This window comes from Lolium perenne, chromosome 2 (genome assembly GCF_019359855.2).
Source record: "Lolium perenne isolate Kyuss_39 chromosome 2, Kyuss_2.0, whole genome shotgun sequence".
Classification (NCBI taxonomy): domain Eukaryota; kingdom Viridiplantae; phylum Streptophyta; class Magnoliopsida; order Poales; family Poaceae; genus Lolium; species Lolium perenne.
Window position 1 is genome coordinate 317,666,997 of NC_067245.2, and position 24,881 is coordinate 317,691,877.

General features: G+C 49.3%; 1 protein-coding gene and 1 long non-coding RNA gene across 3 annotated transcripts in view; one reads left to right on the forward strand and one right to left on the reverse strand.

Annotated features, from left to right (window-relative positions):
• LOC127336710 (4-coumarate--CoA ligase-like 1) overlaps nucleotides 1-24,881 on the reverse strand; it is a 287,662-nt gene that overhangs the window by 111,531 nt on the left and 151,250 nt on the right. The gene's annotated exons all lie outside the window — the stretch shown is intronic.
• Nucleotides 16,035-24,323, forward strand: LOC127336714 (uncharacterized). Its single transcript, XR_011752839.1, has 3 exons — nucleotides 16,035-16,562; nucleotides 17,491-17,573; nucleotides 24,216-24,323. It is a non-coding gene; the product is annotated as an uncharacterized lncRNA (long non-coding RNA).

Consider the following 24,881-nt stretch of genomic DNA (forward strand, 5'->3'; position numbering starts at 1 on the left):
CTCCACCTCGTCCTCGTCCTCCACCTCCACCTCGTCCTCGTCCTCCACCTCCGCCTCCGCCTCGTCCTCCAGCTCGTCCTCCACCTCCACCTCGTCCTCCACCTCCACCACGTCCTCCACCTCCACCTACACCTCCACCTCCAACTCCACCCGTGTCATCGTCCGCGTAACGCGAGCTGGCACGCGTTGGTCTTCCACTTCTAGTGGTCCCGGTGAACTTCTGTTGGCTCATACTCTTCAAAATGGAGGTCATGGATTGCTTGCTTCCGCTCATATTGATCAATCACCTGCATTGACAAAGAGTAAACAAGTAAGCATTCATGCCTTAATAAAATGTAGACACTAAGCAAAAAATAGATACTAAGCATAAGAAGCATATTGAAAAATAGATACTAAGCATAAGAAGCATATTGAAAAATAGATACTAAGCATAAGAAGCATATTGAAAAATAGATACTAAGCATAAGAAGCATATTGAAAAATAAATACTAAGTATAAGAAGCATATGGAAAAATAGATACTAAGCATAAAGGCATAAAGGACCCTCACCTCGAATCATCACTATCATAATGAGGCATTGGGTTCTCATAACGAGGCATTGGGTTCTCATTTTCACTATCACTTTCAGTATCATGTGAGTAATGAGGTTGGGTGGGAATGTCCGGTGGAGTCTCATCATTGAACCCATTGCCCTCATGTAACTTGGTGAGCATTTGTATGTCCTTTAGGTCCACCACCTGCTTCACCATGAAGATGTGCCTCGTTTCCGAGGTCCTCAAGACCAATTTCTATTTCGAAATCCCCAAAGTTCTCTTGCTCTTGATAAAAAATTCCCTCGTATGTTACAGGGTCAATGTTGTTGTAATCCTCGTCGGAGGGCATGGGTAGCTTACCATGTGGTGATACCTTGAACACGACTTCCCAGCCTTTGAGGTACTCCTTTTGACATGGGTAGGGCAAATAATAAACTTGCTTGGCTTGGTGAGCCACAACAAAGACATCGGCTCCGCTATAGCAGGTTGAAGGCCTAACTTCCACTAACCCAATGGAAGGAGTGCTTCTCTCACCAACTTGTGGGTCGAACCGGTGGCATTTGAACACAACGAGATTGAGTTGTATGTTTGTCCTATTGAATGTCAGCTCGTATACATTCTCTAACCTTCCGTAGTATTCTATGTCATCGGAACCTTTGGTGAAGACCCTCGTATATAGAGGGGTTGGGTAAGGCCGATTCTTCAGGACAAACGCTGTATGGAAGCGATACCCATTCACATAGTACTTCTCATACATTGAGATTCTACGGTTGCAACTCGGGAAACACATCTCAGCTCATCCGTCATCTCAACGTTGGGATCACCTCCCTACAAATTCAGTTCAAATTGTTTCTTTGCATTAGTTACGTGTAATAAGAGGGACAAGTCACGGATTGCAAAAGTATTGGATAAAAGGGACTTGTTAGAAATTACTTTTTCGTAGAACCAATCCAGGAATTTTTTCTTTAAGGACGACTCTCTTTCAAAAGAATCTCCATCTCCGCATCGAGGGATCCGTCGATCTCGTCCAATATTCATCCTTGTATTGGCTAAAAGGAAGAAAAACGTATTAGACCAAAAAAAATCGAAAGTTACTAATAGCAAAGTAATTTGTTCACCATTTTACCTTATGAATTTGAGCACTTCTTGCATGTTCGTAACCACATAAAACATTATGCAATCTTTCTCTTCCTTTGTCAAGATGCCCTTTTTAGAGGCACCAGCCTTGCCACCGTGACATTTGAAGAGGAGGAGCTTGGGGTCATGCTTGGGCTCGTCGATATTGTACCGAGATATCGGGTTATGCATAGTGGGAACATCATCCGCATAGTACGTTGTCGTGGCGTCTGCCATCTCCCGGAGGATAGTTGCCTCAGCTATGCATGATTCAATCTTATTTTTGTTGCCACATTTGTTTCGAATATACTTGAACTCTCTCTCAATGCAAAACTGCCAACGATACTGCACCGGTCCACCCAAGAGTGCCTCGTTCGCAAGATGCACAATGAGATGTAACATCGGAGTAAAGAAACCTGGTGGAAAGATCATCTCTAACTTGCATAACAACTCCGGCACTTGATCATGCAACTTCGCAATCACCGACTCACATATCTCGCTAGCACAGACCGTGCGGAAGAAATGGCTCAACTCCGCAAGCACTACTTGACATGCTCGGGGAGATACCCTCGAACCATCACCGGCATCAGTCGCTCAATCCATATATGATAGTCGTGACTCTTGAGCCCGTTTACTTTTCCTGTTGTAAGATTGACTCCCTTACTCATATTCGAACGGATTCGGGGCGCCGGGGACCAGGGCGGCGGGGCGCAGAGCCGCAGACGCGGTGAGCCGGCGGAGCAGGGGAGGAGGAGGCGGCGACGGTGAGGTGGAGGCGACGGCGGGGTTGGCGCAGCGGCGGCGGCGGGCGGGGTTGGTGGAGGCGGCGGCGGGCGGGGTTGGTGGAGGCGGCGGCGGCGGGCGGGGTTGGTGGAGGCGGCGGCGGCGGCGGGCGGGGTTGGCGGCGGCGGCGGGCGGCGGGTTGGTGGGAGGCAAGTGGCGGCGCGGGTTGGAGGAGGCGGCGGGCGTGCGGGTCGGCCGGCCCGGCACTTAACTAACTCGGGCCGGCGACGGCTAGGGCCGTCGGCACACTTTTTTTTTTTTTTTCTTTTTTCCTTTTTATTTCTATTTCTATTTTTATTTTTTCTTTTTCTTTTTTCCTTTTTATTTCTTTATTTACTTTTGTAGTGGTTGCTAGGAGCTGAGCGCGCGGGGTGGAGGAGCTGAGGGTGGCGACACATAAAATGACTCCGACACATAAAATGACGCCACACATAAAACGGGGCCGCCGGGACATGCGGTATCCCAGTTCCGTCTTTTGCAGTGGTTACTAGGACACATAAAATGACGCCACGCGGCTCCGCTCGATTTTTTGGCTCCGTTTGCTTTGCCAATCGCGCAAAACGGGCCGCCGGACATGCGGTATGGCCGCACCGGGCGCTGCGTTGCACCGTCCGCCAACGCGCGAAACGGAAAACATTTCGCACATAAAATGATGCGTCCTAGACCTAAAACCATTTTTCCCTCCATTTATTGAGCGAAGGAAAGTGTCGCCCCAGTTCAAATCCGGTCAGTTTCCAGCGGATTCGGCGGGGCACCGCAGGAAGCGGGTGGGATTCCCAGATGGCTTCCGCGCGCATATGGCATGTGATAGGTGGTGCGTAGGAGGTATCCTACCGCTGCGCGGAGGTCCCGCGCGATACTGAAATGCGCACCATGTAGCTGCTTCACAAAAAAAAGCCCTTCCGGCACCCCGAAAATGGAAAAACCGTCGCTAGTGGTTCGGATTGGAAATCCGCGACCGGGGCCTTGCTTCCCATCCTAGGGCCCACGCACGTGCCAAATATGGCCTCGTTCCGACAAACTATGTGGTGAAACGGGCCGTTTCCTACTCATTTCCCCTAAAAGCCTTAGAACTCCGGACGAGATAGCCCTGTTCGTGAAGGGTTCTCCAAGATAATTGCTGTATCCCAGTTCCGTCTTTTGCAGTGGTTACTAGGACACATAAAATGACGCCACGCGGCTCCGCTCGATTTTTTGGCTCCGTTTGCTTTGCCAATCGCGCAAAACGGGCCGCCGGGACATGCGGTATGGCCGTACCGGGCGCGCGGTTGCACCCGTCCGCCAACGCGCGAAACGGAAAAAATTTAGCACATAAAATGACGCGTCCTAGACCTAAAACCATTTTTCCCTCCATTTATTGACCGAAGGAAAGTGTCGCCCCGCTCAAATCCGTCGCTTCAAATGGATTCGCGGGGCACCGCAGAAGCGGGTGGGATTCCCCGGATGGCTTCCGCGCGCATATGGCATGTGATAGGTGGTGCGTAGGAGGTATCCTACCGCTGCGCGGAGGTCCCGCGCGATACTGAAATGCGCACCATGTAGCTGCTTCACAAAAAAAAGCCCTTCCGGCACCCCGAAAATGGAAAAACCGTCGCCCGTGGTTCGGATTGGAAATCCGCGACCGGGGCCTTGCTTCCCATCCTAGGGCCCACGCACGTGCCAAATATGGCCTCGTTCCGACAAACTATGTGGTGAAACGGTCCGTTTCCGACTAAATTTCCCTAAAAGCCATAGAACTCCGGACGAGATAGCCCTGTTCGTGAAGGGTTCTCCAAGATAATTGCCGTATCCCAGTTCCGTCTTTTGCAGTGGTTACTAGGATACATAAAATGACGCCACGCGGCTCCGCTCGATTTTTTGGCTCCGTTTGCTTTGCCAACTGCGCAAAACGGGGCCGCCGGGACATGCGGTATGGCCGTACCGGGCGCGCGGTTGCACCCGTCCGCCAACGCGTGAAACGGAAAACATTTAGCACATAAAATGACGCGTCCTAGACCTAAAACCATTTTTCCCTCCATTTATTGAGCGAAGGAAAGTGTCGCCCCAGTTCAAATCCGGTCAGTTTCCAGCGGATTTGGCGGGGCACCGCAGGAAGCGGGTGGGATTCCCAGGATGGCTTCCGCGCGCATATGGCATGTGATAGGTGGTGCGTAGGAGGTATCCTACCGCCGCGCGGAGGTCCCGCGCGAGCATGCGAAATGCGCACCATGTAGCTGCTTCACAAAAAAAAGCCCTTCCGGCACCCCGAAAATGGAAAAACCGTCGCCAGTGGTTTGGATTGGAAATCCGCGACCGGGGCCTTGCTTCCCATCCTAGGGCCCACGCACGTGCCAAATATGGCCTCGTTCCGACAAACTATGTGGTGAAACGGGCCGTTTCCTACTCATTTCCCCTAAAAGCCATAGAACTCCGGACGAGATAGCCCTGTTCGTGAAGGGTTCTCCAAGATAATTGCCGTATCCCGATTCCGTCTTTTGCGGTGGTTACTAGGACACATAAAATGACGCCACGCGGCTCCGCTCGATTTTTTGGCTCCGTTTGCTTTGCCAAGCGCAAAACGGGCCGCCGGACATGCGGTATGGCCGCACGGGCGCTGCGGTTGCACCCGTCCGCCAACGCGCGAAACGGAAAACATTTAGCACATAAAATGACGCGTCCTAGACCTAAAACCATTTTTCCCTCCATTTATTGAGCGAAGGAAAGTGTCGCCCAAGTTCAAAACCGCTCAGTTTCCACCGGATACGGCGGGGCACCGCAGGAAGCGGGTGGGATTCCCAGATGGCTTCCGCGCGCATATGGCATGTGATAGGTGGTGCGTAGGAGGTATCCTACCACTGCGCGGAGGTCCCGCGCGATACTGAAATGCGCACCATGTAGCTGCTTCACAAAAAAAAGCCCTTCCGGCACCCCGAAAATGGAAAAACCGTCGCCCGTGGTTCGGATTGGAAATCCGCGACCGGGGCCTTGCTTCCCATCCTAGGGCCCACGCACGTGCCAAATATGGCCTCGTTCCGACAAACTATGTGGTGAAACGGGCCGTTTCCTACTCATTTCCCCTAAAAGCCATAGAACTCCGGACGAGATAGCCCTGTTCGTGAAGGGTTCTCCAAGATAATTGCCGTATCCCAGTTCCGTCTTTTGCAGTGGTTACTAGGACACATAAAATGACGCCACGCGGCTCCGCTCGATTTTTGGCTCCGTTTGCTTTGCCAAGCGCAAAACGGGGCCGCCGGACATGCGGTATGGCCGCACCGGCGCGCGGTTGCACCTGGCCGTCGCCAACGCGCGAAACGGAAAACATTTAGCACATAAAATGACGCGTCCTAGACCTAAAACCATTTTTCCCTCCATTTATTGAGCGAAGGAAAGTGTCGCCCTGGTTCAAATCCGGTCAGTTTCCGGCCGGATTCGGCGGGGCACCGCAGAAGCGGGTGGGATTCCCGAGATGGCTTCCGCGCGCATATGGCATGTGATAGGTGGTGCGTAGGAGGTATCCTACCGCTGCGCGAGGTCCCGCGCGATACTGAAATGCGCACCATGTAGCTGCTTCACAAAAAAAGCCCTTCCGGCACCCGAAAATGGAAAAACCATCGCTGCTGGTTCGGATTGGAAATCCGCGACCGGGACCTTGCTTCCCATCCTAGGGCCCACGCACGTGCCAAATATGGCCTCGTTCCGACAAACTATGTGGTGAAACGGGCCGTTTCTACTCATTTCCCCTAAAAGCCATAGAACTCGGACGAGATAGCCCTGTTCGTGAAGGGTTCTCCAAGATAATTGCCGTATCCCAGTTCCGTCTTTTGCGGTGGTTACTAGGACACATAAAATGATGCCACGCGGCTCCGCCGATTTTTGGCTCCGTTTGCTTTGCCAAATGCGCAAAACGGGGCCGCCGGACATGCGGTATGGCCGCACGGCGCGCGGTTGCACCCGTCCGCCAACGCGCGAAACGGAAAACATTTAGCACATAAAATGACGCGTCCTAGACCTAAAACCATTTTTCCCTCCATTTATTGAGCGAAGGAAAGTGTCGCTTCAAATCCGGTCGGTTTCCGGTGATTCGGCGGGGCACCGCAGGAAGCGGGTGGGATTCCCAGATGGCTTCCGCGCGCATATGGCATGTGATAGGTGGTGCGTAGGAGGTATCCTACCGCTGCGCGGAGGTCCCGCGCGATACTGAAATGCGCACCATGTAGCTGCTTCACAAAAAAAAGCCCTTCCGGCACCCCGAAAATGGAAAAACCGTCGCTCGTGGTTCGGATTGGAAATCCGCGACCGGGGCCTTGCTTCCCATCCTAGGGCCCACGCACGTGCCAAATATGGCCTCGTTCCGACAAACTATGTGGTGAAACGGGCCGTTTCCTACTCATTTCCCCTAAAAGCCATAGAACTCCGGACGAGATAGCCCTGTTCGTGAAGGGTTCTCCAAGATAATTGCCGTATCCCAGCCCGTCTTTGCAGTGGTTACTAGGACACATAAAATGACGCCACGCGGCTCCGCTCGATTTTTGGCTCCGTTTGCTTTGCCAACTGCGCAAAACGGGGCCGCACGGACATGCGGTATGGCCGCATCGGCGCGCGGTTGCACCCGTCCGCCAACGCGCGAAACGGAAAACATTTAGCACATAAAATGACGCGTCCTAGACCTAAAACCATTTTTCCCTCCATTTATTGAGCGAAGGAAAGTGTCGCCCCAGTTCAAATCCGGTCAGTTTCCAGCGGATTCGGCGGGGCACCGCAGGAAGCGGGTGGGATTCCCAGATGGCTTCCGCGCATATGGCATGTGATAGGTGGTGCGTAGGAGGTATCCTACCGCTGCGAGAGGTCCCGCGCGATACTGAAATGCACACCATGTAGCTGCTTCACAAAAAAAAGCCCTTTCGGCACCCCGAAAATGGAAAAACCATCGCCCGTGGTTCGGATTGGAAATCCGCGACCGGGGCCTTGCTTCCCATCCTAGGGCCCACGCACGTGCCAAATATGGCCTCGTTCCGACAAACTATGTGGTGAAACGGGCCGTTTCCTACTCATTTCCCCTAAAAGCCATAGATCTACCCCTATAGCTTTCTCCGTGTGACGGTGTAACAATGGATTTTTTTATTTGCTTTGGTTTGTTTAGGACATATGTACATGGGAAACCATAGGTTGGGCTTACTTTACCTTAAAATAGGCTCCATTTTAGCCGTACTGTGAGTTTGCACATACGTATCCCGGATTTTCACCAAGTGCTGGCCCATGTCTGCGAAAATCGTCAACGCCGGGTACATGCAAGGTTAGCCAAACCCTACATCACACTTGTGCACATATGCTAGGGACATATGCAAGTTTTTAAGCGGTTCCGACGCTCCGCTGATCTGTATCTTCGGAAACCCTAGGGTGGGGACCCCGCAGATCTACCCCTATAGCTTTCTCCGTGTGACGGTGTAACAATGGATTTTTTTATTTGCTTTGGTTTGTTTAGGACATATGTACATGGGAAACCATAGGTTGGGCTTACTTTACCATAAAATAGGCTCCATTTTAGCCGTACCAGGAGTTTGCACATACAGATCCTGGATTTTCACCAAGTGCTGGCCCATGTCTGCGAAAATCGTCAACCACTGGTACATGCAAGCATACCACAACCCTACATCACACTTGTGCACATATGCTAGGGACATATGCAAGTTTTTAAGCGGTTCCGACGCTCCGCTGATCTGTATCTTCGGAAACCCTAGGGCGGGGACCCCGCAGATCTACCCCTATAGCTTTCTCCGTGTGACGGTGTAACAATGGATTTTTTTATTTGCTTTGGTTTGTTTAGGACATATGTACATGGGAAACCATAGGTTGGGCTTACTTTACCTTAAAATAGGCTCCATTTTAGCCGTACCAGGAGTTTGCACATACAGATCCTGGATTTTCACCAAGTGCTGGCCCATGTCTGCGAAAATCGTCAACGCCGGGTACATGCAAGGTTAGCCAAACCCTACATCACACTTGTGCACATATGCTAGGGACATATGCAAGTTTTTAAGCGGTTCCGACGCTCCGCTGATCTGTATCTTCGGAAACCCTAGGGTGGGGACCCCGCAGATCTACCCCTATAGCTTTCTCCGTGTGACGGTGTAACAATGGATTTTTTTATTTGCTTTGGTTTGTTTAGGACATATGTACATGGGAAACCATAGGTTGGGCTTACTTTACCATAAAATAGGCTCCATTTTAGCCGTACCAGGAGTTTGCACATACAGAGATCCCGGATTTTCACCAAGTGCTGGCCCATGTCTGCGAAAATCGTCAACGCCGGGTACATGCAAGGTTAGCCAAACCCTACATCACACTTGTGCACATATGCTAGGGACATATGCAAGTTTTTAAGCGGTTCCGACCCTCCGCTGATCTGTATCTTCGGAAACCCTAGGGCGGGGACCCCGCAGATCTACCCCTATAGCTTTCTCCGTGTGACGGTGTAACAATGGATTTTTTTATTTGCTTTGGTTTGTTTAGGACATATGTACATGGGAAACCATAGGTTGGGCTTACTTTACCATAAAATAGGCTCCATTTTAGCCGTACAGAGTTTGCACATACGTATCCCGGATTTTCACCAAGTGCTGGCCCATGTCTGCGAAAATCGTCAACGCCGGGTACATGCAAGGTTAGCCAAACCCTACATCACACTTGTGCACATATGCTAGGGACATATGCAAGTTTTTAAGCGGTTCCGACACTCCGCTGATCTGTATCTTCGGAAACCCTAGGGCGGGGACCCCGCAGATCTACCCCTATAGCTTTCTCCGTGTGACGGTGTAACAATGGATTTTTTTATTTGCTTTGGTTTGTTTAGGACATATGTACATGGGAAACCATAGGTTGGGCTTACTTTACCATAAAATAGGCTCAATTTTAGCCGTACCAGGAGTTTGCACATACAGATCCTGGATTTTCACCAAGTGCTGGCCCATGTCTGCGAAAATCGTCAACGCCGGGTACATGCAAGGTTAGCCAAACCCTACATCACACTTGTGCACATATGCTAGGGACATATGCAAGTTTTTAAGCGGTTCCGACGCTCCGCTGATCTGTATCTTCGAAACCCTAGGGCGGGGACCCCGAGATCTACCCCTATAGCTTTCTCCGTGTGACAGTGTAACAATGGATTTTTTTATTTGCTTTGGTTTGTTTAGGACATATGTACATGGGAAACCATAGGTTGGGCTTACTTTACCATAAAATAGGCTCCATTTTAGCCGTACCAGGAGTTTGCACATACAGATCCTGGATTTTCACCAAGTGCTGGCCCATGTCTGCGAAAATCGTCAACGCCGGTACATGCAAGGTTAGCCAAACCCTACATCACACTTGTGCACATATGCTAGGGACATATGCAAGTTTTTAAGCGGTTCCGACGCTCCGCTGATCTGTATCTTCGGAAACCCTAGGCGGGGACCCCGGCAGATCTACCCCTATAGCTTTCTCCGTGTGACGGTGTAACAATGGATTTTTTTATTTGCTTTGGTTTGTTTAGGACATATGTACATGGGAAACCATAGGTTGGGCTTACCAGGAGTTTCCACATACAGATCCTGGATTTTACCCCTATAGTCTATAATCTGCCTGAGTTTTGGGACCATTCCCACCCTCCGATGCTCGATTTCTGACGACACACAATAATGATACACTTAAGAACTTGAGACCCACACACGTCACTAGTAGGAAAAGCCTCATCAGTGGCGCACGAAAATTCGATTCTGTGGCGCATGGAGGGTGCGCCACAGAAACGTCGCCACAAAAATAAGCTTTCTGTGGCGCACCTGGCCGTGCGCCACAGAATTAAGGTTTCTGTGGCGCACTTGTTGTTAGGTGCGCCACGGACATGGGTGCGCCACAGAATTGGTTTTTAGTGCGCCTGCGTAATTTGCTTGTATTATACACGATTTTGTTCGCTCGCTATACACATGCGGTTTATAGACAGCAATACAGATACACGGAGGTTATATACAAGAACATTCAGATATAATATAAATATCATGTACATTGCACAGATATAACATAGACATCATCATCACATTACTTAGAACCCGATCGAGATACATATATAGTGGCAAGTGTCAAATGTTTTGCATACAACTCTTAATTCATACAAAATTCACAATTTCAAGATACAAAGTAGTCTTCATCCGGTTCCTCCTTTGCTCCGTCATCTCTACCCACCAGGCTCACTTGCATCGGGGTCCTTCATCCAGTTCCTACTATGATGAAAATGGAAGAAAGTGAGACCAACAAGTCCGATGCACAAGAGAAATGGAATAAATGCCTCATACATTGTTGGTCAACACAAATATTAACATTCAGGGACGGTGTAAGTGAGACCAAGTCCGATGCACAAGAGATTGATATTTGTGCTATCTTACCAGACTCACTTACGCCGCCCCCGAGTGTACGGTGACCAAACATTTTAATCATCGGCATTTTGAAAATCTCAAAGCAAATGGAATGACAAAATGGAATAAGTGCCTCATACATTGTTGGTCAACACAAATATTAACATTTAGAGATGGCGTCAGTGAGGCCAAGTCCGATGCACAAGAGATTGATATTTGTGCTATCTTACCAGGCTCACTTACGCCACCCCCAAGTGTACGGTGACCAAACATTTTAATCATCGGCATTTTGAAAATCTCAAAGCAAATGGAATGACAAAATGGAATAAGTGCCTCATACATTGTTGGTCAACACAAATATTAACATTTAGGGATGGGGTAAGCGAGGCCATGTAGGATGCACAAGAGATTGATATTTGTGCTATCTTACCAGGCTCACTTACGCCACCCCCAAGTGTACGGTGACCAAACATTTTAATCATCGGCATTTTGAAAATCTCAAAGCAAATGGAATGACAAAATGGAATAAGTGCCTCATACATTGTTGGTCAACACAAATACTATGGTCGAAACCATAGTTGCAAAGATACACCGCCGTATACTTTGCGGAAGGGCCCCTTTCCCGGTTGGCGTTCCGTCAACGGGTGCTTGACGACACAACAACGCCGATCTGCATCTCCGGCGCAGAACCACGCCAGTCCCTCAGCATCCCGATGCGTGAACGAGTCCTTGATGCAAAGACCGTGCCGGCCTGCCCAAAGATTATGCCGGGCCGTGTTGCCGCGCTTCAAACCGTGTGTCCACTGATCGACACGGCCTGAAGCACGACAACAGGGGTCGGCATGATGCTAGGGAGGCTGGCACCGTCTTCGCATTAAGGACTCGTTCACGCATCGGACGGCGAGAGAAGAAAAGTGGTGCTGCGCCGGAGAGGCATGTCGGCGTTGTTGTCTCGTCAAGGACTCGTTCACGGAACGGCGGCTAGGGAAAGGGGAGCTCGTCTACAAAGTATATTGCGGCGTATAGGTGACCAAACATTCTAATCATCGGCACTAAAATGGAAGAAAGAGCCAAGTGGTATCTCAACTAGATATCATATGCCTCATACTTTGTTGGTCGAAAGAAATATTAACATCCCGGGATGGCGTTAGTGAGGCCAGGTAGGATGCACAAGAGATTGATATTTGTGCCATCACACCAGGCTCACTAGCGACACCCCGGAGTGTACAGTTGACCGAACATTCTAATCATCGGCACTAAAATGGAAGAAAGAGCCAAGTGGTATCAACTAAATGGAATGCCTCATACTTTGTTGGTCGAAACAAATATTAACATCCAGGGATGGAGTAAGTGAGGCTGTAGGATGCACAAGATATTGATATTTGTGCCATCACACCAAGCCTCACTTGCTCCACCCCGAGTGTACGAGTGATCGACCAACCATCTAATCATCGACAAGTAAATCACTTGGGGTAATGTTAAAATGTTTGTCTCCATGTTTGGGAGACATTTTTAATATTGGAGTCTAGCTAATGGAAATCAAGAACTAGTCTTGATCTCCAAATGGTGATTAGAGGGAATTTATTCATCTTAAGCAACATTAGGGACAAATGGGATCATGCAAGGGACTTGGGTCATTTGGATCATAAGGCATCAATTAAGGAGGCAACCAGGGACAAAGGGAAACATTTGATGATCCATTATCATAGGCACAAAAGCAAAGCAACTTTTTCCCCTCTAATCTAGCTAGAGTCCTTAAAAGAAATCCATCATAAGCATGGTCAAATACACATATAAAGCATTTGGAGAGCAAACAAGCAGTAGCCATATCACTCAATCCAATAATATAGTAATTTGGATCATAAGGCATCAATTAAGGAGGCAACCAGGGACAAATTAAGGGAAACATTTGATGATCCAAAGAAGTGCATGACACTTTGAGCTACCCAAGAATAAAGGCCAACAAAGTGGATAAACATCTGCTCAACCATTTCTTGCACTAGAGGAAAAGTAACCAACATTGAAACTTGAATAGTCAAGTGACACTACAAGGTCATTTGGATCATAAGGCATCAATTAAGGAGGCAACCAGGGACAAAGGGAAACATTTGATGATCCATTATCATAGGGACATAAGTCAAGATGCTCAAACACACATAGCATGCATGGAGCAAGATGCTCCAAAGGGATTATTCATCACTTGGTATATAGACCAAGTGATGCTGCAAAAGAGAGGCCAATCAAGAACCAAGTAAATCCAAGAAGTGATAGATATGCCTAAACAAGCAACAACACATAGCATATCCCAGCCTAACTGAGATGAGACAAGTCTTGGTAGCCAACTGAATCACCTAGCACCACCTAGCCTTTTAAAACCATCAGAAACAGTCCTTTTTCTTCAAAGGATACCACAGTGGCATTCATTTACATGATCCCCTACTGTGGATATCTCTATTTTCATCAAAGCCAACACAAGAAATAGAAATTTATCATTACTCAGTTGAGTTCAAAACAAAGCTAAGACATCACTGGCTGAGCTAAGACATCAAGCTTCCCCACTAATCAGAGCATTATAAGCATACCATAAGCTCACAAGAATCCATCAAGTAAATCATCAGGGGTCCAAAAAACTTGGGGTCCAAAAACTAATCCCAACAGAGAATTACTTGGGGTCCAGAAAACTAATCCTGTGCCAACCAAGAGCAACTATAAATATGTATGTATACAAGCCCACCGGTAGCATTTCATGCATTTAAATTCCTATGAACCAGTTAACCTCACCGAGCACAACAAGCATTTAAATGAACAAGTAGCATCAAATTCCTATGAACCCATCAAGAAAATTGTTAACAGCTTAACCTCACTCGAGCACAACAAATGAACCAAATAGTAATAAGCCATCAAGATTAACAGTTAACCTCACCGAGCACAACAAATGAACCGGTGTAGCATCAAATGAACCAACCGAGCAGCAATGCATCACTAGCAGCAATGCATCACTAGCAGCAATGCATCCAGAGCCAACAAATGAACCAAAGTAGCATCAAGATTAACAGCTAAGCATCACTAGCAGCAATGCATCAAGATTAACAGCCTAAGCCCACCAAGAGCATCAAGATTAACCAACCGAGCAGCAATGCATCACTAGCAGCAATGCATCCAGAGCCAACAAATGAACCGGTAGCATCAAGATTAACAACTAAGCATCACTAGCAGCAATGCATCAAGATTAACGACTAAGCCCACCAAGAGCATCAAGATTACCCAACCGAGCGAGCATTTCGTCGAGCACGTTGTGCTCGCGCGGGGGAGGAAGAGGGAGGGGAGGGGAGGGAGCTCACCGACGATTTGGAGAGTCGTGGAGGAGCTCACCGACGACGACGGCAGGGGTGGAGGTCGCGGCGGCTCCTCCACCTTGACGCGGCGGCGGCTCCTCCACCTTGACGCCGCGCCGGCCCTCCTCCTCCACGCCGCAGCGGCTTGTGCTGCTGGTGGCGGGGATGGGTAGAGCGTGGCGGCATCCGGCCCTCGCGGAGGAAGGCGGCGGCGGCGACAGCGACGGCAGCGCTCGCCATGGAAGGCGGCGGCGTGGGGAGAGAGGGGAGAGAGGGGAGAGGAACTGTCTGGCGAGGGAGGGGTACGGCCTTGATATAGACACGTTATTTCTGTGGCGCATCCAGACAAGTGCGCCACAGAAAACAGTATTTCTGTGGCGCACCGAGGCCAGTGCGCCACGTAACACGTTTACGTGGCGCACCAGGTGCAGTGCGCCGTAGAAAAGGTAAGACCAATGGTTGGGCGTGGCAGGATGTGGGCCCCACCAAGTTTTTGTGGCGCAGCGTTTCGTAGTGCGCCACAAAATTAAGCTATTTCTGTGGCGCACCCAGTATGGTGCGCCACAAAATAATATTCTGTGGCGCATTTTTAGTGGTGCGCCACAAAACTAAGCTTTGCCTATAAGGGTTTTCCTACTAGTGCGTAACTAGACCCACACACAAACCAAAACACTTAAAGAACTAGACCACACACAAACCAAAGCACTTAAAGAACTACACCCACACACGAAGCAAAGCACTTAAAAACTACACTACTAACACACAAACCAAAACACTTAAAAAACTAAACCCACACACGAACAAAGCACTTAACACTGGGTCGACACATGACCCGTTAGACACATGGACTCGACACACACACATACTAATCAGTTCTCGAAATCTTCGTCCTCGCTAGGGGTGTCCTCTGAAGCGGTACTTGAGAGGTACGAAAACCACCGTTCATCATTTTCCCCCCATGTCGACGCCTCTCCTTTGGCGTACTCCGCGTCATATTCGGCCCTCCTCTGCCGCTTTCCCGCCCTCCTCTCTCTCCTGTACGCCTGCTTCTCCTTCCAGAATGCGCGCGTGGCCGCGACGTCTCCGGGATGGTCTCTGCGCCACTGTGCCATGAACTGCTCGTCCGCCTCGGTGGTATCAATCCGCCGCTGGCCATCTCTGAACCGCTGCGCTTCACCCTCTGAGCGAAGTAGCGGCTCAGTAGAGAGACTCTCGGCTTCCGCCAGAGACCTGACCTCCGGGAAGTTCAATTCGTGGCGCGACCGGCCAAACCTCCAAGCCGCAACGTCGTATGCGCGGGCAGCAGCCTCCTTCGTGTAGAAGGTGCCGAGCCACACACGCACACCACCGGCGGAGATTTCGGACGCGAAATGGCCCGCAGCCCGCTGGCGAACGCCGATGAAGCCCGTGTTGCTACGGCGACGAGGAGCCATCTCGACGGCAGCTGAGCTCAGAGGATTCTGTGGTGTTTTTTTGGATGAGAGAGTTGATGAGGAGAGAAATGTTGTTGCTGATGTTAGTGTTGAGAAGACATGGCTATATATAGGACGACGAGGGCTGAAACGGCGGGAATAATTGGCGGGAGAGAATGGGCGCGAGAAGAATGGCGGGAGGGAAGGAGGGGGAAAAATGGCGGGAACCTGTGCCGACGGCCTGGCCGTCGGCCTACAGAGGACGTCGCGCGCAACAAAGGCGCGAATAAGGGCGGGACGAAGGAAAATTTGGCGGGGAAGCAGAGACGACGGCCTGGCCGTCGGCCCACTTCACGCCGATTGCCACCTGCTGACGCCGTTGTCGGTGGCTGTCTGTGGCCCCACCATATGACCATGTGCCGACGGCTAGGCTACGTGCCGTCGGCACAGATAGTGTTTGTGCCGACGGCCAAAGTGTGCCGACGGCGGCCGTCGGTCCTGGTGGTTCTGTGCCGACGGCCAGGCTGTGCCGACGGCTACTTTGCTGGGCTGACGGCGAGCGAGGCTGTGCCGACGGCGGCCGTCGGCACAGATTCTGGCCGTCGGCACGTCGGCGGGTTCCCGTAGTGAGAGCGGGCCGTAATTTTTTTTTGTCCAGCACTAGTCTCCAATGGAGGTAGTGTCTCCGCTCCCATCTAGTCTAGTGTAGAAAGTAAAAAAGGTTCTCTCCGCTCCCAGGAATTCACCAAAATTAGATCGCGAATTCTCTCCCTCACGTACAAATCGAGCTTCAATTGGAGAAATAGGCACTCGATTTGGAGGATCATGCCGGACGGCCGGCCGGAAGAGTGTGAGCCAGTGTGGACCTTTCGGTCGGACCAGGATCTCGAGTTTTGCGGTGATTATTGGAGCTAAAGGCCGGCGATCTGCCGCTCGTGTACCTACATAAGATAGAGGCCGGACTGGTGCCTTCTGCCTGGTGTTGTTGTGCATCGGCGAGGACGCTGCCAAGAATTGGTACCGTCCTGTTCTTTCTTATTTCCATTCTGCAATGAGAGTACCAATATATTCTGTTGTGATATCAAACGATGCTCCTTTTTTCTTTTTCCTCTCATTTTCTTTTGTAGAGTCAATCTGAGTGTGAGCTTCACATGGTTCTCTTAGGTTCAGGGAGAATCTGTTTAGTTTTAGTTTTGCTTGTGTCATATATAAAGATGCCATAATGTTAATATTAGTCTTTCTTTGTCATAGGTTTGACTGCTTACCTGCAGGATTCCATTATTATTTAGATTCGAGGCCATAAGCTTGATATTCAGTGTTCTCCCTGTATACAGAAAAATATTTTTTTATCTGCACCAAAAGTTTCGCAGTCATTGGATAGATCTAGCCTAAAATTGTCTCAGCCAGATATCGATTACCTGACTTCTATCCATCTATTTTAGAAAGAATAGATTTTTGGTAATTAGAAAAGGAAAACGTATTCAAAATTCAATTGTTCAATTATGATAACCTTTATGTTACTAATATTGGGTTAGTGGTTTTATATTCCAGTATAGCCGATTGCGGCTGTCATTTTATTAATATTAAACCCGCAAAAAAAAATTAAGCAACACATTTCGAATGAGATAGAATCGGGAAAATAACTACATATGAAGTACTCCCTCCGTCCTACATACATCCAAATTTGGATAAATCTAAAACATCTTTCATGGAACGGAGAGAGTGACAAATTTTGTGATGAAACTAACTCCATCTGATTTGTTCTCGCGCTCTCATTATGCGAGACAAAAGGGAAATCTCTGCAGACAAAGTGAATGGACTGTGGAACACTGATTTAGCACTCAAAGTATTTCTAGCAACAAACTGTGAAACGGAGCTGGAGCATACCCTATTAGCTATATCATGCGTGTAGAAACTTGATACCAATTAAGATTTGCGATTACAGGAAAGACAAAAGATAAGTATTGGAATTGAACCTGCCAATATGAGGAACTGCTTCACTGCGAGCCAGTCTTGTATCCCTGAGAGGTATGAAATTTTTAATATGAATAGTATGTATGCCCTTCTATTTAGTCAATTTCCTCTATTTGAGCATATATGTATTCAAAGAAACACTATGTTATTAATAGTAGTGAAATTCAAAACAGATGCTATTTCAACGCAAATATGCACTCTTTTATGGAACATAGAGATCTGTGTAGATACTTTCCTCTGATTGCTTAGGTATATAAATATTTAAAGAAACACTATATTTCGAATAAAAATAGAGAAAATAGATGTTTGAGCAACCACTATTTCCTAATATTTGATGCTTAACTTTTTCCCATGAGGTCTCAATAATTGGATTCCTTAAATAGAAGTCACCACCAAGGATTCCATGCCAAGAACTGAGTAAGAGCAAGTCTGCAAAATATCACAAATCATCAATAGTACTTTCAGTAACATAAATCCCAATATTCTTGCACATGCTGGATAGCATAAAATCATTCTTTACCTTTGAACTCCACTCCGATATATGACCAGTTCCACCAAATGGTCTCTCGCTACTCTTCTCATTTTTATGCTCAAAATATCCCTTAGAGTTCTGTCGATTGACTAAAACCATATCTTGTTTGCCACTGGAGCCTCATACCATAGTATTAGGGATGCATTTTTCAATTTTTTTTGCCAAGTGTGTACATTGTCCGATGTCACATTTTGACTCTTTTATAAGGATATGCGGAATGCGGAACGTTGAGTGGGTATTTCTACCTCCCTGTAGAAGCAGGGCTGCAATACAACACGACGCTACTGATAGTGCTACCTTATTTATATGTAGTGAGAAATCGCATGCATTTTCATCGTTTAAACATGTCTTCCACCATAAATTCCCTTCCATATAAATTTACTTATTTTTGTAATCACAAAAGTCACATGGTGTTGTAGTTTGATCGAGAAATCAAATGCTAATGGAGGAAAACATGCAACCTAAATGCTTTTATTTTGTTATGCCTCATTAGAAAAACATATTATTTGTTCCTAATTAAACGTTACACCAGAAATTCTGTTAGAAAGAAGAAAAAACTATCTGCATGTTCTATCGCTAGGAGTAATCAGAGAAAAAGAACATCCTAGATAACACCTTAGCCATGATAATTATCATGAAACAAAGAAAACCTGATGTCTCTAGCAACCATGATCATTTGAACGGATATGGTGATATTTTGTATACCTAGTGAAGAAGCAACTGAAATGACAAAGCCCTTCATTGCCAGGTCCAAAGTCCATACTCCAGAGCGCTTACATCACCAATAAAACCATGGTATGTTATCCTAATGCTTGTACCTTGGTTGTAGAATACAAACCTACAAAATAAGAGAAAATATAATACTTCTGAAGATATATCTCTAGAGACGTCTCTAGAGCTAACAGGAAAAGAGAAATCATACTGAACTACAGAAGGCAAACAAATCCGTATCAGAATAGTTCCTAGCTACTAATATACTACTTTTTACCTCCATATGCAGAATGAATTAACTGTTTGCTACTTTGGTAGAGACTAAGAATGAATCAAGTGTTTGCTACTTTGGAAGAGACTAAAACTGTGTCGCAAAACTCACAGAGACAGAAATTTAAACTGTGGTCAAGGTTACCGGTGCTAGGGCCCCCAGGAATATCTTTGACCGCGATGCGCTGGTACCAGGCGCGCGGCGCTTGCTTCAGGCCATACAAGGAGCGCGAGAGCAGGCACACATGCTCGGGGTGATCGGCGTCGATGAAGCCGGTGGGCTGCTGACAGTACACCTGCTCGGAGAGGTGTCCATGAAGAAGGCGTTGGAGACGTCCATCTGATGCACCGGCCAAGCTCGAGAGGCGGCGAGGTGCAGCACCGTGCAGATCGTGCCCAGTTTGACAACCAGGGCAAATCTATCCGTTAAGTCGACACCGGCGCGTTGGCGGAAACCGTGAACCACCCAACGTGCCTTGTAGCGCTCGAGAGTCCCGTCAGGCTGTAGCTTGTGCTTGAAGACCCACTTGACGGTGATGACGTTGGCGCAAGGGGGACGAGGAACGAGCGCCCAAGTCTGATTGCGCTGCAGCGCGTCGAACTCTTCCTGCATGGCCGCGTGCCAGTGAGGGTCTCGAAGGGCAGCCCGAGCGGAGGTGGGCACCGGAGAGAGGGCCGACGAGGGCGCCGATGTAGAGGCCGCGCAGATGTACTCGGTGGAGGGGTAGCGAGTGGATGGGCGACGCACACCCGTGCGAGCACGAGTGATGACACCCACGGGAGCGGGGGGCGGAGTGTCGGCACCCGAGGTGGAGGTCGACGCAGCTGGCGTCGAGGCGGGCGACGCAGCCAACGTCGAGGTGGAGGACGACGCGGCTTTGGTCGAAGGCGCGGATGGTGTCGACGAGGACGAAGTCGACGCGGATGGGGACTGAGGCGCATGCCCGGGCGCTGGAGGAGCCGGCGGGGCGGGCGCCGAGGCGGGCGCGGCGAGGGCGGCCCGGCGTCGTCCAGGTACGGCCTCAAGCGGGGCCGCATGTGTCGCCGTAGAGGTCGCCAATACTCCCTGCTGAAATGGAAAAACCAACTCATCAAAGTAAACGTGCCTCGAGGTGATCACACGATGATAGACCGGATCATAGCAGCAATAGCCCTTGGTGTTGGCAGGGTAGCCAAGGAACACACAAGGCAGGGAGCGGGGGGCGAGCTTGTGGGGCGCGGTGGCGGTGGTGCTAGGGTAGCAGCGGCAGCCGAAGATGCGGAGATCGTCATAGGACAGAGGCGCACCAAAGAGGAGATGATGCGGCGCGTAGTGCCAGCGGGAACGGCAGGGACGGATGTTGATGAGAATAGTAGCGGTGGCAAGGGCATCGGGCCAGAACCGTGGGGGCATATACGCGTGGAACAAAAGGGTGCGAACATAATCGTTGAGAGTGCGGAGGATGCGTTCAACACGACCGTTTTGTTGAGAGGTGTAGGGACACGTTAGACGGAAGACGGTGCCATGGGAGGCGAGGAGGGTGCGAAAGGTGATGTTGTCGAACTCTTTGCCGTTGTCAGTTTGGAGAGCATGGATGGGGCAACCGAATTGGGTGGAGACGTAGGTGAAAAAGGAGGCGAGGGGGGTGGAGACGTCTGACTTGCGGCGCAGGGGAAAGGTCCATACAAAATGCGAATAATCGTCTAAAATCACAAGATAGTAATTAAAGCCGGAATTACTCGGAATTGGCGAGGTCCAAACATCACTATGAAGTAACTGAAAAGGAAAAAACGCTACTGTGGAGGAGGAACTAAACGGAAGGCGAACATGTTTGCCGAGACGACATGCTTCAAAAGAATGAGCATCCATTTTATTGCATGTAAAAGAAAATCCTCTAATTATTTGACGGAGAGTGGTGGAGCTAGGATGGCCGAGGCGCGCGTGCCAGAGGTCGACACCGGCGGAGAGGGAGAGGCGGCTGGTGGTGCTGGCGGCGGTGGTGGAGGATCCGACAGGGTACATATCGCCAGAACTGTCACTGCGGTGGAGTAGCATCCGGGTACGACCATCCTTTACAGAAAAACGAAAGGCGTCAAATTCCAGAGTTACAGAATTATCACGAGAAAGAGAACGGACAGAGACTAAATTCTGAATTAATTCAGGAGAGACGAAAATATTATTGAGAGTGAGAGGAGTGGAGTTAGAAGGAAAAGAGGCGGAGTCGGTGTGAGTAATAGGAAGAGCATGACCGTTGCCAACGATGATGCGAGACAAAGTGGAAGTGGGAAAAGAAGTGGAAAGGTTACCGGGGTGAGAGGACATGTGCGCGGAGGCGCCGGTGTCCATGAACCAGTCACCGCCGCCACCATAGGAGCCAGCGGTGGGGGCGATCTGGAGAGCGTTCAGCAACGCGGGATCCCACTGAGTCGATGACGGCGGAGGCGCGGGGTAGTAGGCGGGTGATGGCGCGGGGTAGTAGGCGGGTGATAGCGCGGTGTAGGGTGCAGGCGCGGTTGTCCCCGCAAAGAATGCCTGATGGTTGGCCGGGCGCGAACCCAAGATGCTCGGGTAGGGGGCGCGCGGCACGGGCATCGTGTAGGCGTGGACAACCCCGGTCCAGGGGTTGGTGGCCGTCATTCAGGGCGGTGTCGGGGCGGCCTGCTGCGGTGGGCGGGGCGGGGGTGGATTGGTGGTGCCCCTGTTGCCTCCGTTGCCCCCGTTGCCGCGCCGCCGCCGACGATGACTGCCGTTGCCTCCGTTGCCGCCGTTGGCGGGAGGCGGATAGGCCGGGCTGCTGAGGCGCGGAGAACGCGGGCGGGGTCGGGGCCGGTGCGCGGGAGGCGCCGTGGGCGACGGAGTCGTGGAGGTGCGGGAGAGGCCGGCGGCAAAGGCGGTGTGAGTCGCCCGGGCCTGCAGATGCTTCAGCCGCCACAGCTTGCTCGAAGGTTGGGGTGGTGCGCAGTGTGAGGTTGGAGGCGGCATTGCTTAGATATTCGCCGAGTCCTGCCGACAGCGTGGAGAGGCGAATCTTGTCATCGATCGGGAACTCCAGGTCGCGTAGCTCGTTGGAGAGGGACTTAAGGCGGAGGAGGTAGTCATCGAGGGAGAGATCGTTCTGGTGGGTGCCGAAGAACTCCTACCGGAGGAAGGTGACCCGCTGGAGCTTGTTGTCAGTGAAGAGGCCGGTGATCTTGGTCCAGACCGTGCGCGCGGAGTCGCCGTCCTTGACGACGGTGCGGAAAATCTCATTGGATACGGTCTGGAAAAACCAGCGGATGATGGTGGCGTCGATCGCCAACCAGTCGGGGTCGTGGGGCATGGCGAGGAGGTCGATGGTTCCATCGACGTGGTCGAGGAGATCATACTCGCGGAAGATAAGCCCGAAGTACGTCTTCCACGGAAAGAAGTTAGTAGCTGTGTGGGAGAGCTTCACCGGCACGCGCTCGACGATGGGGACGTCGCGGATGACGGCGACGGAGGGGCCGACGAAGGGGTTGCTGCTGCGGGAGTGGGAGGAGTTGAAGGGGTCGGATGGTCCGGAGGAGGTGAACCCGTCCATGGTGAAGAGGCAACGGAAGCGGAGCCGGCAGCGCCTGAGGAGGAGGCGGCGGCTGGGTGGAGCTCGCGGCTATGGCGGCGCCGAAAGGAGGCGGCGGCAGCAGTGGCTAGGTTAGGGTTTTGGTGGATCGGTTAGGCTGATACCATGTAGAGAGATTATGGGAGATTGCACAGCTCCAATAGGGCCGGCTGTCACGTATATATATAGACAATTACAGGGTACAATCCTATGGTTACACGGAGACCTACTGTAATACAAGTACATCTCAACAGGATCCTACCGTTTCGATGTGTTCTTGCAAATAGACACATAGCTACTAGTGCTGAATGCCCAATCTGCTCTCAAGGTACGGAAGATATCCAGCATGCGCTCTTTACTTGCATGCGTGCAAAGGAGGTTTGGAAGGCCTTGAATCTGGAAGAAGAAGTGAAAAGGGCCTGCAATGAGGATCGTTTGGGATCGGTTACTCTCGAACACCTAGTGTGTTTGAAGCCTAATCAAGTACAGTCAGACGAGTTGACCCACCCGGACCTTGCAGCAGTCGCAGCGTGGTACATATGGTGGCAACGACGGCAGGTAGTCAATGGGGACCACGTACAATCACCTGAACGAACGGTGGTGGCCATCAGGGTGTTAGTGAAAAATTATTCTCGAGCAAAATCTTCTAAGTATAAACCAAAGTCGACACACAAGTGGATGAAACCATTACATGGGCTTGTCAAGATTAATGTAGATGCATCCTTTTCGGCAGAAACAATGACATGAGGAACATGGGCTGTTATCCGAGATGAATGGGGTCACTTTGTTGCAGCGGCGACATGGTTCTTACCGCATGTGAGCAGTGCGTGCTCAGCAGAAACCCTAGCGCTGAGAAACGGTCTTCACCTTGCTAGTCATCAGGGATGCTACCGAATTGTGGTCGAGTCAGATTGTGCAGATGTCATTGAAGCAATGCTGACAGCGGGAATTCACTTTGGACAAGATGTTGCAATCATCGCTGAATGCCATCAACTAGCGTCACAATTCGCAAAGATAACTTTTCAGCATTGCCCCCGCGAGGGCAATGAAGTAGCAGATCTCCTGGCAAAGAAGGCTTTTTAGTTCGTAGAACTCAGCGGTTTGGGATGATAACGTTCCTGATTTTATTTCATCTTCCATTGTAAATGACACTGCTATTATCTGATGAATAAAGTCGTTACCTTTTCAGAAAAAAGTCTAGCAGGTTGTCTAAAAAAACTGAAACTATCGAGCGACGAGTTAACACCCGAAGGCTGCTACATCATCCATGACTTCAGTATCTTCAGATTTTTAGATTGCACTTCTTTACGTATGGGTTTTTAGATTTTATTTCGCAGTATCGATTTTAGATCGTTTACACATAGTTGCTGCAAGGAGATTATTTTTGCAATATTTGCTCCGACTGCTATGTCTTCGATAATGGTGATTCATACGTTTGGCTCTCCATCGACGTCGACTAAGCTTTTTGGTTATTTTATTGGTGGTGGTACTCTTGTAGGTGTTGATTGGCTAGTTTAATGGTTGTGCGCATGTAGCATTGGCATTACGGCTCAAATTAAAATTATGAAAGAACCTTCATTGGTATTATAGATCTATGGTTTGATATCTATCTTGATTTGTTTTCAGAAAAATACAAAATTGTGTCCTAGAAGAAGGAAGAGTTTGAAGACCTTGAAGATTTGCTCATTTTTTATATTTTGGTTTGTAATCATTGAAGTCAGCTCGCGTATCTCAACTATATACTATTTATTATAAAAAATATTCTTCTCTATGTTTTAGAACTTCAATTTGTTTTTTCAGATAAACAAATGAAAATATTATGGCAGAGAAAGGACTCGAATTCACTAGCTGGAAAAAAAGAATCGATCTGATCGGCCATCATACCGCTAGAATCTACTTCCTCTTTTCCAAAACAGAAAATAATTTGTGGTCAAAATCAAACTATTTGAAGTTTGACAAACTATATAGAATAATATAAAAATCTATAATACCAAATGCACACAATATAAAAGTATACTTCGCGATTGTTCTAACAATATTGGTTTACGATTACAAATGTTGACATCCTTTTCTATATAGTTGGTCAAAACTTTAACAAATATACGTTTTATCAATAATTATATGCATACTATTTCAGGAAGAGTAAACCGCACTAGCGGTCCCAATTCTTTTCTCGCCCCTTCACTTTAGTCCCTATTCTTTAAAATTGAACGTCTAGGTCCTAAATCTTTTATAAGTGATTCATTGGAGGTCCTAAATCGGTCTGGCCAGTGTTGACTTGTCTATGTGGTG